This window comes from Hipposideros armiger, unplaced genomic scaffold (genome assembly GCF_001890085.2).
Source record: "Hipposideros armiger isolate ML-2016 unplaced genomic scaffold, ASM189008v1 scaffold_33, whole genome shotgun sequence".
In the NCBI taxonomy this organism is placed as follows: Eukaryota; Metazoa; Chordata; class Mammalia; order Chiroptera; family Hipposideridae; genus Hipposideros; species Hipposideros armiger.
In genome coordinates, this window is record NW_017731383.1 from 959795 (window position 1) to 972911 (window position 13117).

At 55.6% G+C, this 13117-nt stretch overlaps 1 protein-coding gene across 6 annotated transcripts in view; it reads left to right on the forward strand.

Moving 5' to 3' along the window:
* Positions 1 to 13117, forward strand: part of ELFN1 (extracellular leucine rich repeat and fibronectin type III domain containing 1) — a 105295-nt gene that overhangs the window by 53944 nt on the left and 38234 nt on the right. Inside the window, exon 1 of one of the 6 annotated variants that reach the window (XM_019637594.1) lies at positions 22 to 83. The exons of the other annotated variants lie outside the window; for them this stretch is intronic. The gene's annotated coding sequence lies outside the window, so the exon portion shown is untranslated. Of the gene's footprint in view, positions 1 to 21; positions 84 to 13117 lie in introns of those variants that run through there. 6 annotated transcript variants of the gene reach the window in all.

The window sequence follows — 13117 nt, forward strand, 5'->3', positions numbered from 1 at the left end:
CGTGCGGATCGATGGGCGAAGCCGGGGAGGAATCTCAATCCCCGGAGCGAAGTTGGAGCTTGAAGGACGGCGGCGGCGGGCAGGTAAGTGCGGAGCCCGCGTCCGAGCGGGGCCCGGGCCGGGGGCGCGGGACTCCGGCAGGTCCCGGGGCGGCGCGTTCTGCGAGCGCAGCGGGCAAAGTTGGAAGAACTTGGCGGCGGAGCGGCCGCTCGGCTCCGCCCGGCCCGGCAGAGCGGGGGTCCGGCTCGGGGTCCCGTCGCCGCCCCGGTCGCGGCTGCCCCCGCACATGAGCTCCCTCGCTGGGACCTGCCCGGTGCCCAGCGCCCGCGTCCCTTGAGCGGCCCCCAGGGCCGTCGCCCCCGGCGCGACGCCCCGACGCTGCTGCGCCCTGCGCTCGACCCCCGCGGCCGGGGCTCCCGTTGTTCCGCGCCGCCCCACTCGACACCGGGGACCGTCCGGCCGCACGCCGGGAATTGGCCGCCTTCGTCCGCGGAGGAGTCGAAGCCCTGGCGCGGGGCGGGGGTCCTCGCTCTGAACTTGGTCGCTGTTCTCCAGCCTCCCCCACCTTGGACCCGCTGTCAGCGTCGTTCCTTGGGGGGTGATGCTGAGCCTCTAAAGACGGGTCACCTCCATCCTTTAAAACCCGCAAGTCGCCTGCCTGCCTCTTAGGGTGGGGTCCCTGAAGGTGTTTCCCCTCCAACAGCCTCATCAAAATCAGACCGTTCCAGGCATGGGCTGTGTGACCTTGGGGCAGATAACCTCCCAGAGCCTCAATCTGCACATCTGTGAGATGGGGGTGTAATGGTGCCGGCACTTTGTGGCAGGAACTCCATCCGCAGTGAAGGCTTAGTGCAGAGGCTGCCCCGGAGGCCCCGCCTCCAGGCTTGTGGCACGAGCCCTCTGTGCAGCCCCCAGCGGAGCCTCAGGTGTGAGTGCTTGCTCTCCCGCGCGGGGTCTGGAGCCTTTGCTTGGATGCAGCTGTGTCTGCCTCTCACCCTCTGTACTGGGCGGGGTCTGTGCAGGAAGTGTTCACAGGGTCTGCGACCCGGGAGCCCTAGCGACAAGAGCTTTCGCGGGGCAGAGCTAGGGGAATGTAAAGGGCAGCCCTCCGCACTCTGTCTCTCTCAGGATCCGTTTTTACAGAGACCCCCAGCCTCCGCCCAGCTCCAGAGGAAACAAGCAAATGGCTTATGTTGCTTTCAAGTCACAAATAGTCTCATCTTTCCTGCCTAGCTGGCCCCCTGGCCTTCTCTGCCCTGGGTCTTTGCAACTTTCATCTTTTAATTGATCAGCGTTGGAGGACAGGTGCACATCCCCTCCCAGTTTGTGTCCCACTTCATCAAAAGAGGACACACACCCAGAGGTAGAGGGACACACTCGAGATGGCTGGCTTGTCCCCAGAGAATGCCCACCTTTACTCTGAACTTACGGAAGGGGTGGTGGCAATCCAGGACCCCAGCACTTTGTTCCTTCAGTTTCCTGCGTACATGCTTAGACATCTGAAGTCCTCTGGTGGGCAGAAGACCTGAGGATCCGTGGGTCACAAAGGTTGGGAGCCATGCCCTCCCCCCATCAGCTGGACCCTCTCCTGCAGCCAGAGGTGCAGCCCCCCCCCCCGCCCTTGTTGCAGGCCTGCTGCCTGCGTGCCATTCAGACTGATGCTGCAGGCTGATCGGAGCAGGCAGCTCCGCTCCAGGAGAAGGTGGCACAGGCACCTTATCCTGAGGCCTGGACACCTGGAGGGGGGAGGGGAAGGGATGTGGCAGGCACAGCACCTGGGGCTGGAGGAGGAACAGCAAGCACCCCTTCCCCTTTGCCCATGGGACTCTGAAAAACTCAGCAATTCTTCCAAGTGCCTTGAGCAGTGGTGCCCCACACCTGGACCAGGGAGAGGCTGCTGTTCCCTCACCTCCCAAACCTCCCCCGCCCCTTCCCGGGAGCCTAGGGCCAGAGCTTAGACCCAGCAACCCCCCCCGGCCGTCTTATATTCTTAGAGATTTGAATCTTTGGACTGTAAATGTGTGCTTATCAGAATCACCTGCTCCAAGAGAGAACCATTAGTAGGGCCATGGCTATGACAGTGACTTGGACCAGTGGGGTGCAGTGGAGCGTCTGCCTGGGTCGCATATCTGTGTGTCTGTAACACACACACAGAAGCAGATTTCAGTGGGTTTTCTAAAGGCTCAGGAAAGCCTCCTGCTCTGAGCCCTGGGTCCGCGCCTCCCCCCACCCCTGGCCCTACCCCTTAGGGGCTCGGTTCCCCTCAGCAGAGGACCTGAGGTGCATGGACTTGGAGTGTTCACATATCTCGGCGGGAAGCAAACAGGCAGGGCCCGTAGCTTCAGGTGGATGGTCCCTGTGGAGGGGGGCACAGGAGAAGATGCAGTGAGTGGTGGACGGGCAGGAGATGGGTCTCCAGGGCCCGGTGACCGGGCCATACGTTTCCGGGCGTGAACCTGGAGTGATGGTGGCATTGCCGCGGGCACATTGGGTACATTTGTGACCCCCCTCCCCCCAGGTCCCCACATCGCCCTAGCTTCCCTCTTTGGCTTGTCATGGATTCCGGTTTCTTCCAGCAGAAGCTCGCGTGTCCCCTGGCCCTGGGTGGGTGTCTGTTGGGGTGGCTGATGGTAGTGCCTACGCAGGGGACAGGAGCCCTGATGTGGAAGAGACTTTGGTGTCACCCAGCCCAGTACCCACTGTGCAGATGGGGAGACGGAGGCCTGGAGTGGGGAAGGGCATTGTCTGAGCTCACCCAGTGAGTGGGAGCAGAGAGGGTGCCGGAAGGGGGTCCTGTGCTCCTGCTGTGTTGGTTCAGGTCTGGTAATTCGAGTGGGGCAGGCACAGCCTCAGCTGCTGCGGACGTTTGCTCCTTGTCACCCCCCTGCACCCATGCACCCTATGCCAGATGGTGGCCCTGGAGGTGAGCAAGACGTGGGGTGGCTGCTCTGCACACTCAGCTCTTTCCTCTGGGCCTGCCTGCCCACCACCCTCTACGCCCGCCTCACCCCCTGTGGCTGGCTGGCTGAGACCTGGCTTTACCAAGCACTCCTGGCCATTGGAGCTGGGAGAGCCCCTGGAGGGTTTTCAGCAAACGCACTGAGGGCCTGCTCTGTACTCTCCCTGGGGCCTGGGGACAAGAGTGTGATAGGACCCTGGCACTGGCGGAGCTTGTGTCCAGGGATGGGACACAGGCGACAGCACCAACAGAAATATGTGTACACGGTCCTTCCAGATGGGTACAGCCTCGCCCGAGGTCACACAGCAAGAGACTGGTGGAGCCACAGCTGGAGTCGTCCTGGGAACCAGGACCAGGCTGTCCTCGGCTTGGAGACAAAGCTGAAACAGGGGCCCAGAGCAGTGGGGGGCTCAGCAGGGCCTGACGGCCTTCCCAAGAGGGTCAAGAGGGGGCCCCCGCTTGGCTCCCTGCTCAGGCCTGGATGAGGAGCAGCAGTGGGGGAGCTGAGTTGTGCAGGCCGGCCCAGCACCTGGGCACTGGGGTCACGTCTGCAGCCAGGCCTCCCCACGGCAGCACCCCCCCCCGCCCGCCACCAGGCTGCTGTGCGGTGAGAGACCCCAGCCTCTGGCTCAGCCCGTCCTGCCCGACAAGGAGCCTTCATTCCTCAGGACTTCCAGACTTTCCAGACCTCGGGGCTCCCCTTCCCTGTGAGCAGGCCCCCGGCTCCTGGGGGACGTGCCTCCTAAGGAGGGGCCTGGCCTGCCTTTAAGGGATGGGCAGCATTTAGATGGTCCGGGGAGGACGGGCAGGCGTCCAGCTGGGGGCAGAGCAGAGGTGGGACAGGGCTTAGCAGCAGCGGGGGCACTGAGGGTGCAGGCCCCCCCCCATGGCATGTGGTTTGTTCTAGGGTTCTCCCTCTGCCGGCTCCTGGATGTACTCCCACAGCACGTGGTGTGGCCTCCCCATCCGTAGTGCCTCAGCACCCCAAAACAAGGCTGGAGTGCAGGAAGAGACCGGTCTGGGCATCCACGAGGAGGCGGAGGGTGGGAGACGTAGCCTGGGGGACCGTCCAGCAGCCCTGCCCAGCAGCCCGCCCAGGCCATCAATACAGGGCCATTGTTCCTGATAGAGGCTCCATGTAACAGACGGGAACCAAGCCCGGCCAGGAAAGCCACGTGAGCCAGTGGCAGAGCCCACAGGAGCCTCTAGGCCCAGCCGGGCCCCCACGCTCTGTCCCCTGCAGCACACCCCCACCCTCCTGGAGAGAGCAGACGCCCTTTGCAGACACCTGTCACTTACACGCGGCCCCAGAGACCCCGCCCGCGGCTTCCCCATGTGGGGCAGGCCAGGGCTGAGGGCCATCATCCACCCACCGCCTCGGGCCCACTCTGTCCACCCCTTTAGACCTCCCCAGAAGCTCACCCCTCTTGGTCTGCCCCTCCAGTGGCCACCTCTCTAAAAGGGCTGATGGGATCGTAAGGCTTTCCGAAGCCGTGGCCGTGTTGAGAGCCGTCCAGCAGTGCTGGAGATGTGGACAGGTGGCAGAGGCCGGGGTCTGCTGCGGAGGTGTGCGGGGAGCTGGGGTGAGGGTTAGCACTCACCACACAGGCAGGGCAGCCCCTGCCTTGGGAAGCAGATGGGTCCTGCCCAGGTCCTCCGAGGGTGGGGGCCCTGAGAGATGACAGACAGCCAGGGCTCCCTCGTGTTTACTGCTTTATTTTCAGCAGAACGAATGCAGGCCCCTCTTAGCCATCAACTCCCTTTCATCTAACAAACAGAGACACAGGCAGCCACGTGCCGCCCCACTCGGGGGGGCCGAGGACCGCGTCTGGAGAGGCTTTCCTGGCCTTATGCACACAGTAGGTGCTGTGGAGAGCAGGCTTGCTGAGCGCACAGTGAGGAATCCCTGTACTTGGTCCCGTGTGTCCAACACAGGGCCGGGAATTGCTGGGAGGGTGTTACCAGCGCCGGGAAATGGCGGCAGCATGGGTACCCAGGCCCTGCTCCCCTCAAGGCCCTCTCCACCATCCCAGCCCTCCACAAGGGGCTGAGGACCCTCAGGATGTGCTTGCTGACCTGCCCCGGGGCCTCTGCCGTCCCCACGGAGGGGTCTCCTCCTCTGATAGCCCCACAGAAGCTGCAGGTCGGGTGCTGTGCCTCTAGCCGGCCATGTGGGCAGGCATGCCTTGGTGCTTTTGTCTGTCGAGTGGGTCTGAAGCACAGCCCCTCCAGGGGTGTGGGGCTGGGAGCAGAGTCTAGGGGTGCCGTGGCTCCAGGTCAGGAGGCCCAGCTTGTGGGGACTGTCCCTTCACCTCACTGAGCCTGGTCTGCCTTCTGCTAGGGGAGGCCTGGGGAAGCGGCCAGCGTGGTGAGCTGGAGCTGTCGCTGCTCCTGGGACCCCCAGGGCTTCTGGCTTTGTCGCACGGGGCCCTTGCCCCACTTCCTCATGTCCCTCTGCGCCCCGCTGTGCGGAGAGGCAGGGAAAGAGGATCCTGCGGAAACCGCAGCAGGTGCAAAGGCTCAGAGGCGGCAGTCAGCTTGGCACGGTCCAGGGCGGGCAAGGGGCGACCTCCAGGGAGAGAGGTCAGCGGGGAGGCTGTGGGGCCCCGGGGAGAGGGTGGCGGAGTTCCGGGGAAGGGCCGGACTCATTCTCTGCCCTGAGCAGCTGTGAGGTGAGGCTGGCTTACGGCTTTAGAAGATTCCCGTGCTGGAGGGAAGGGCTTCCAGGGGCACGCGTGGAGATGAGCCGCCTCTTGGGGAAATGGAACCCAGACTGGGCTGCTGACGCTGGCGACGGAGACAGGCGACGTCTATTGTGACATTGCTTAAAACAGCGAAGCTGCGTTCCTACGGAGAAAAATATTCTCTAAAGCAAAGCCCGGTTCCCGTTTATACGAGTATCTATAGGAAATGGGGGGTCGGTGGTAGGATTGCGCCCAGCAAGTTCTATTTCCCTTTGACATCTGAAACATTCCCAAGATGTCTTTCTTGCGGGGGGAGAAGGCCCCCCCGACGAATTGGTGTGGACCACGAGAGCGCTTTGGCGCCAGCCCTGGGGGTGCCGGGAAAGGGAACCCCAGCACCCAGAGCCGAGGCGAGGCGCCCTTCCTCCTGAAGTGGACTGCTCTGGGCATGGTTTGGGCGTGGGTGCGTGAGGGGGTGTACTGTGTGTGCACGTGTGTGCATGTGCGTTCACACACCTGTGCGTGCCCTCCCGGGGGCACTGCCCCTCCGCCTCTGGGAGCAGGCAACGGATGCGGCTCCCACGAGTTACTGTTGCCCAGTGCAGGGCACGTTCTGAATGTCGGATTCCTCAGTTCTATAAGATGAATTTGCCTGCTTTTTTGTTTTTTGCAAACTCAGTGCAGCGGATACAGGTTATAAAATGAAGGATGTGTGCAGAGTCCCCAGGGGCTCCCGCCAAGAGTCCAGGGTCATGCTGTGTCCTGGGGGGGCCCTTGGGAAGCCACCGGCCAGGGAGACAGGCGAGGCGGAGGGGAGGGGCGCTAGTTCCGAGCCAGCCCTCGGCTCTGATGGGGATCTGCTCCCTTTGCAAGCCCTGCAGGAGCCCCCGGCTCCTCTCCCGCCCCACCTGCCACCGTCCTGTCTCCTGAGGACACCTAGAACCACAGAACCTTGCCCACACCCTGCCCACCACTGGGAACCCTCACACAGCCAGGAGGGGTGTTGCTGTGTGCCCAGGTCACAGGGAGGAGACCAAGGCACGGACTGAAGTGACCGGCCATACTCACGGCTTTCAAGTGCGAGAACCCCGATCTGCCCATCTCTGACCCCCTCGTCCCACCCTGCAGCCCTTCTGCCCATTTCCCAGATGGGAGTGCTGAGTCTGGGTGGGGGACATGAGTAACCTGCTCTGCTCTTCATTATGGGGGGAGCCAGGGGCCAGGGAGGGGCTTGTGGGGTCCAGGCCACCAGGCAGCCCCTGCTTTTTATGTGTTGCTGGACTTGGTTTGCTAATGTGTTGTGAAGGATGTTCACACCTGTGTTCATGAGGTGTATGGGTCTGTTATTTTTTAACGACGTCTTTGGTGTTGGTATCAGGGAAACACTGGTCTCATAGACCAAGTGGGGAAGTTTCTCTCTCTCTTTTTTTTCTGAGTTTGTGAAAGTTGAATATTATTTCTTTAAATATTTGACAGAATTTACCACAAAACCCTCTCTGGGCCTGGGCCTTTCTTTGTGGGAATCGTTTAAATTAATCATTCATTTCAAAAACGGTTATAAATCTATTCAGGCTTTTTATTTATTTTTTTTGAATAATTTTGGTGATTTGTGTCTTTGCAGGGATGTGTCCACTTCATCTAAGGTGTCTGACCCGTTTGCGCGAGTTCATAGCATTCCCTTATGCTCGCTCTAGTTTCTGCAGGGTTGGTAATGATGTTTCCACTCTACTAACAGATTTTGATAATTAGTTTCTTCTCTCTCATTAGACATTTTCTAATTTCCTTTGTGATTTCTTTGACTCATGGGTTATTTAAAACTTCGGTTTTCCATTTTCCAAATATTTGGGGGATTTATCAGATTTATTTCTTTGTTGTTTCTAATTTAATTTCATTAGTGAATATACTCTCTATGATTTGAGGGTTGTCCTATAGCCAGTCACACATGACTCCTGGAGAATGCATCAGTGCCGTGTGCATTTAAAGAGTGTGGATTGTGCGAGGTGGGAAGTCCCGCCCGTGTCAGTCAGGCCACGCTGGGAACAGTGTTGAACTCTTCTGCACCTTTGCTCATTTTCTGTCAGTTGTTCTATCAGTTGTTGAGAACCGAGTATGGAAATCTCCCATTATTGTTGAATTGTCTATTTCTCCTTTCAATAAAAAAAAATACATTTTTGCTTAATGTATTTTTGGGCTCTTTTGTTATGGGCATAGTCAATTATAATTGTCACATCTTCCTGAGTCACATCGACCTGCTTATCATTACGAAATGTCCGCTTTGCCTGTGGTAACATTTCTTATCTTAAAGTCTATTTTGCCTGATGTTAGTTTAACCCCTTCACCTCTGTTATGATTATCATTTGCATGTACTTTTCCATCCTTTTACTTTCAACATGGTTGTACTTCGAACCTAAAACGTATCACTTTTAGACAATATATACTTGGATTTTGTTCTTTTAATCCAGTCTAACAATCTCTGCCTTTTGATTAGGCTGTGTAGTCCATTCACATTTAATGTAATTTTTGATTTGATATGGTTACCATTTTTAGTTGTTTTCTACACATCTCCTCTTTTCCCCCTTAGTTCTGTTTCTTCTTTGCTGCCTTCTTTTGTGTTAGGTAAATACTTTTCGTGTACTGTTTTAATTTCTCGATTAAAAATTTAAAACTATATTCCTTTGAGTTGTTTCTTAGTAGTTAGTCTGGGGATAATACTATGCATCTTAACTCATTACAAATGATTTCAGATTAGCACTAATTATAGTAAAATAGGGAAACTTTACTCCAATATAGTCCTAGTTTCTCTTCTCTCTTTTGTACTGTTATTGGCATCCTTATTGCATCAGTAATGCTAAAACCCCAACAATATAGGGTTATAAATAATCTTATGTTTTTAAAAGAAGGGAAGGAAAGAGGAAACACACCTATAGAGTCTTTTCCATCCATCTACATGTTTTCCACTTCTGGGGCTCTTCATTCTTTCTGTAGATTTGAGTTGCCATCAGGCACAATTTCCTTTCAGCCTTTGGTGTTTTCTCTAAAGCAGGTCTGCTGGCACCAGATTACTTCAGCCTTTGTCTACGAATGTCTGTAGTTTGCCTCCATTTTTGTAGGTAGTTTTGTGGGATATGAAATCCTTGGTTGACGTTTTTCTTCCAGCACATTGAATATGCCATTCCACTGCCTTCTCACCGCCATAGTTTCTAATGAGAAATTAGCCGTTGATCATAGTATCTTAACTCTGCATGTGATAAATCACCTTTTTTCTTTCTATTTTCTTTTTGTCTTTCAACAGTTTGATTACGACGTGTTTAGGTGTGGGTATTTTTGTTTTCATCCTACTTGGGGTCTGTTGAAGTTGCATCTGTTAGATTAAGGTTTTTCATGAAACTTAGGAAGTTTTCAGCCATTATTTCTTCAAATGTTTTTCCTGCCCCTTTCTCCCTCCTCTCTTGGGACTCCATCACATGTATGTTGGTACCCTTGATGTTGTCCCACAGACATCTGAGGCTCATTTCATTTTTTTTTCTCTATTTTTTTCTCTCTGTTCTTTATAATTTCTTCTGATCTATCTTTAGGTTCACTAATTCTTCCTTCTGCCATCTCATATCTACTGTTGAGCCCCTCATAAATTTTCACATATTGTACTTTTGGATTCCAAAATTTCCATTTTTAAAATAGCTTTTGTCTCTTTATGAAGGTTCTGTATTTTGAGTCATTGTCATCATAATTTCCTTTAATTCTTCCAACATGATTATCTTTTGTTTTGTTTTTTTTTAAACAGCATTGTGATCGCTGCTTTGAAGTCTTTGTCTGTTATCCACAACATCTTGTGACATTGTGACAGTTTTTATTGGCTGCTTTTTATTCTGAGTATGAGATACCCTTTCTTGTTTCTTTGCATGTCTTGTAATTTGGCATTATTTAATTTATTAAAATTTAAATGTTAACCTTGAGATCATTGTAAAGTACCCTGAAGTTGTGAGAAATAATTCAGAGAGACCCCACATACCCTTTCCCCAGTTTTCCCCAGTGGTACCATCTTGTAAAACTAGTCATGACAAGTGGGATGTTGACAGTGATACATCCAGACACAGAACATTTCCGCCAACACAAAGGTCCCATTTGTTGCCCATTTATGGCCAAACTTAGCTCCTCCCCTAACCCCGTTGCTGACCCTGGTAGCTGCAATTCTGTTCTCCATCTCTATAATTTTGTCTTTTCAAGTGTGCTGCATCAATGGACTCATGCAGTATGTGGCTTTTGGGATTGGATTTCTTTTCACTCAGCAATATTCCCTGGGGAGTCATCCAAGTTGTTGCATTTATTAATAGTCCATTCATTTTTAATTTAGAAACATTGTTTTTTAACATAGCCTCTCTACACGGCACACTGTCTGTAGTGTGTGTGCGTGTGTGTTTACACATGTATACGTGTGTGTGCTTGCAAGGGTGAGTGTGTAAGTACAATTTCAGGGTTCTTAGTTACTTTCCAGTCATATAATGTGTCTGGGGCCGAGAGAACAGAGGGACAAATGAGGGACAGAAGGATGGACGGACACAGAGTAAGGAATACAGATCCCAGCTCAGTCCTCACAGCCATGGGTTGCTAAAGAACCGTGAATATATTTTGGGGTGTTTTATTGCCCTGGAATCTGCAGAGGGCCCACCTGGGCAGGGCTAGTCCCACGTTAGCTGGTGGCTGGAACCTGGTGCATCACAGACCCTTGAGAAGCTGTGGAATTGGTGGCAAGGGAAAAATATATCCTGTCCCTCTCATTTTAATCATTTTGTTGAGTCCCCCAACTCCATTGTCCATTTGGAGTCCTCTGAGCCAGCCACTTTTCCAGTGCGGCCCAATTTGAAGTCTCTGCAGTCGTGTGCCCCATTACAGGCGGAGAGGATGAGGTTCTCGACCAGGTTCACGCAGTCTCGAAGCAGAGTCAGTGCGGGGCACTTCCCGCGTCCCTTAGCTTTGGTCGTCCCCTAGCTTTGGTCGTCCCCAAGAGACCCCGAGTGGGGGAGAAGAGACCCCGAGTGGGGGAGAAGAGCTCTTTCCCGGGTGGCAGGGATCCGAGCCACAGCCGGTGACAGAGTGGGTACTCCTTGAGCTGTTTGAGTACCTGCCATCCTGAAAAGGGCACTGGGTCAGGATTTGGGGGCCTGGGCTCAGCCCTGGTCCAGAACTGGCACATTCCCCATGCTTGGTATAATCTTTATGTACCCATAAATGGATGGGTAGATGGGTAAGGTAGTGGGCGTATGGATGGATGGATGGATGGATGGATGGATAAATTGGACAGATGATGAATGAATCGATAGGTGAATGGATGGGTGTATAAAATGGATGGAAAATGGATAATAAGAGGAGAGGATGGTAGGTGAGTAAATGGATGGCTGCAAGTTGGATGAATGAATGATGATAGATACACCTGCAAAGACTGGAAGAACTACAGTGTCGGTATGGACAGGGGCTTGGAACAAATGTGAGTGTGGGCGACCATGGCTCCGGGGGCTGATGTCATCAAATGGCAGATGGGGACACTGAAGCTGGACAAGTGCCTTACTCAGCCAGGCTCACAGAACCAGGAAGGAGCAGAGCGGAGGCTCGAGCTGCAGCCTGAGTCCAAATTCGGGTTTCCTTTTACCACTTCAGCCCCAGAGAGGCGGGGTCTAAACCAGAGGCAGGTTTTCTGTGGGCGCCCGGTGGGCAGTGAGAGCTGAAGGGGTGTGGAAGCCGGAGTGGACGGCGACTTCCCCGAGTGGCTGTCTTGGCCCTGTACCTCGGTGTCACCAGGCTGTCCGGGGAGCCTGGGAAATGTTTAACTTTGAAAAATGGACTTTCACCGCTCATTAGGCCTCAGCGGTGTGGCCTGGCGCCGCAGGCGGCCGGGAAGCAGGGAGATGCCACCGCATGAATTTGCTGGAGTATTTAAAGGCCACTCTGTGTTCCTGACCAGTGACATGTGCCTGTGAGCCTGGCAAGACTGGTACTGGGCTGGGCTGTCGCCCTGGCGCCCATGGCACCCAGATGGCAGGGTGGCTGGCTGGGATGGTGCTGGCACCAGGGACTCCTGTTGCCCCCACTGCATGCGGTGACCGATTCTGGGTTTCCTGGCTCTGTGACCTTGGACAAGCCACTTCTAACTCTGGGCCTCGGTTTCTTCACCTGCACCGGGAATTGATTGCCAAGCGGGAGGCAGATGGGAGCGGAAGCTTGTTATCAGGGATTGTGAGGGGTGTGCAAGGGCGCTGTTGCCGCCTGAGGGGCCTTTTTCGGGGGGGCTGCCCGCACCTGCCTCCCCCAGTGCTGCAGCTACGCCCTAACCCCAGGGCTGGTCACTGGGGTCTGGACAGCTCCGTGCAGCCTGACCATCCAAGACGGGGCTCTCAGAGGACCCCGACAGCACTGCTGCGGGGACAGGCCAGGCTGCTCTGTCCGCCGGGGGTGAGGCCCCCTCCCTGTGGCCTTGAGGCCACTCATCGCTCATCCTGGGGGCGGGCGCCTGGCAGGGAGGTGAGGACAGGGCGTGGGGCTGAGAGCTGGGGTGGGGGTGGCGCTGGGAAGAGGCAGCCAAGAAAAATGGTTGCTAATCAGGGAGGCGGCCATGACGATGCTGTAAACGTGGAAAATCCATCACATTAGCGGTTTCTCCTCATGTGGGTATTAGATGCAGATTCATGAACAGGAAACGCACGGGGCCAGTGACCCGCTCGCCCAGGCTGCAGCTGCCTCTGGCTGGGTGCGGGGAGGGGCCGGGCTCCGACGGACAAGGACATTTTCGGGGATCTTGATGCCCTCTTGGCCTTCCCACCCCCCACTCCTCACCAGCTCCAGAACTTTCTGAGGGCCCAGTGACCTTGGGCAAGTTCCCTTCTTTCTCTGAGCCTCTATGTCTTCCATTGGAAATTGGGGAGAGCTTCTTGAATTCCTGCCCCATCGAGTTGTGGATTACATTAAAGGAGAGAAGGGAGAGAAGGCACCCACTGCCTCCTGACATGCGTCATAGGGGACCATGGTCGGGGCCTGTGTGTGGCCTGGCCAGGTCACGTGCTCCCTGGATGATGTGTGCTTGGGGGGCCCGTGTCCTGGCGTGAGACCACACAGCCGTGTGCATCGGCAGCTGCGTGTGTGAGTGTGCACACGTGGGGACATGGGAGCTGTGCGTAGGTGCGGGCACCCCTGCAGACCTGTGTGCACAGCACCTGTGGATGCCGCGGTGGTGCCCACAGCCCCTTGTGGACACAGGTGTGCCCACACTGGCCCAGCTCATCCCCATGGCAACCCCAGGCACGGAGCAGGTGTTGGGGAGACCTGAATTGGTGTGACAGGTGGGCACACGTGATTGGCTCCCTGGGGGTGGGCCAGCCAATGGAAGACGTGAAAGTACTTCCTCTCCCCAGCAATGGCCCGCAAACCCCTGTGAGCAGGATTCGGGGGGAAGCGTCAGATGGCCCCACTGGCTGGGTCCATGCAG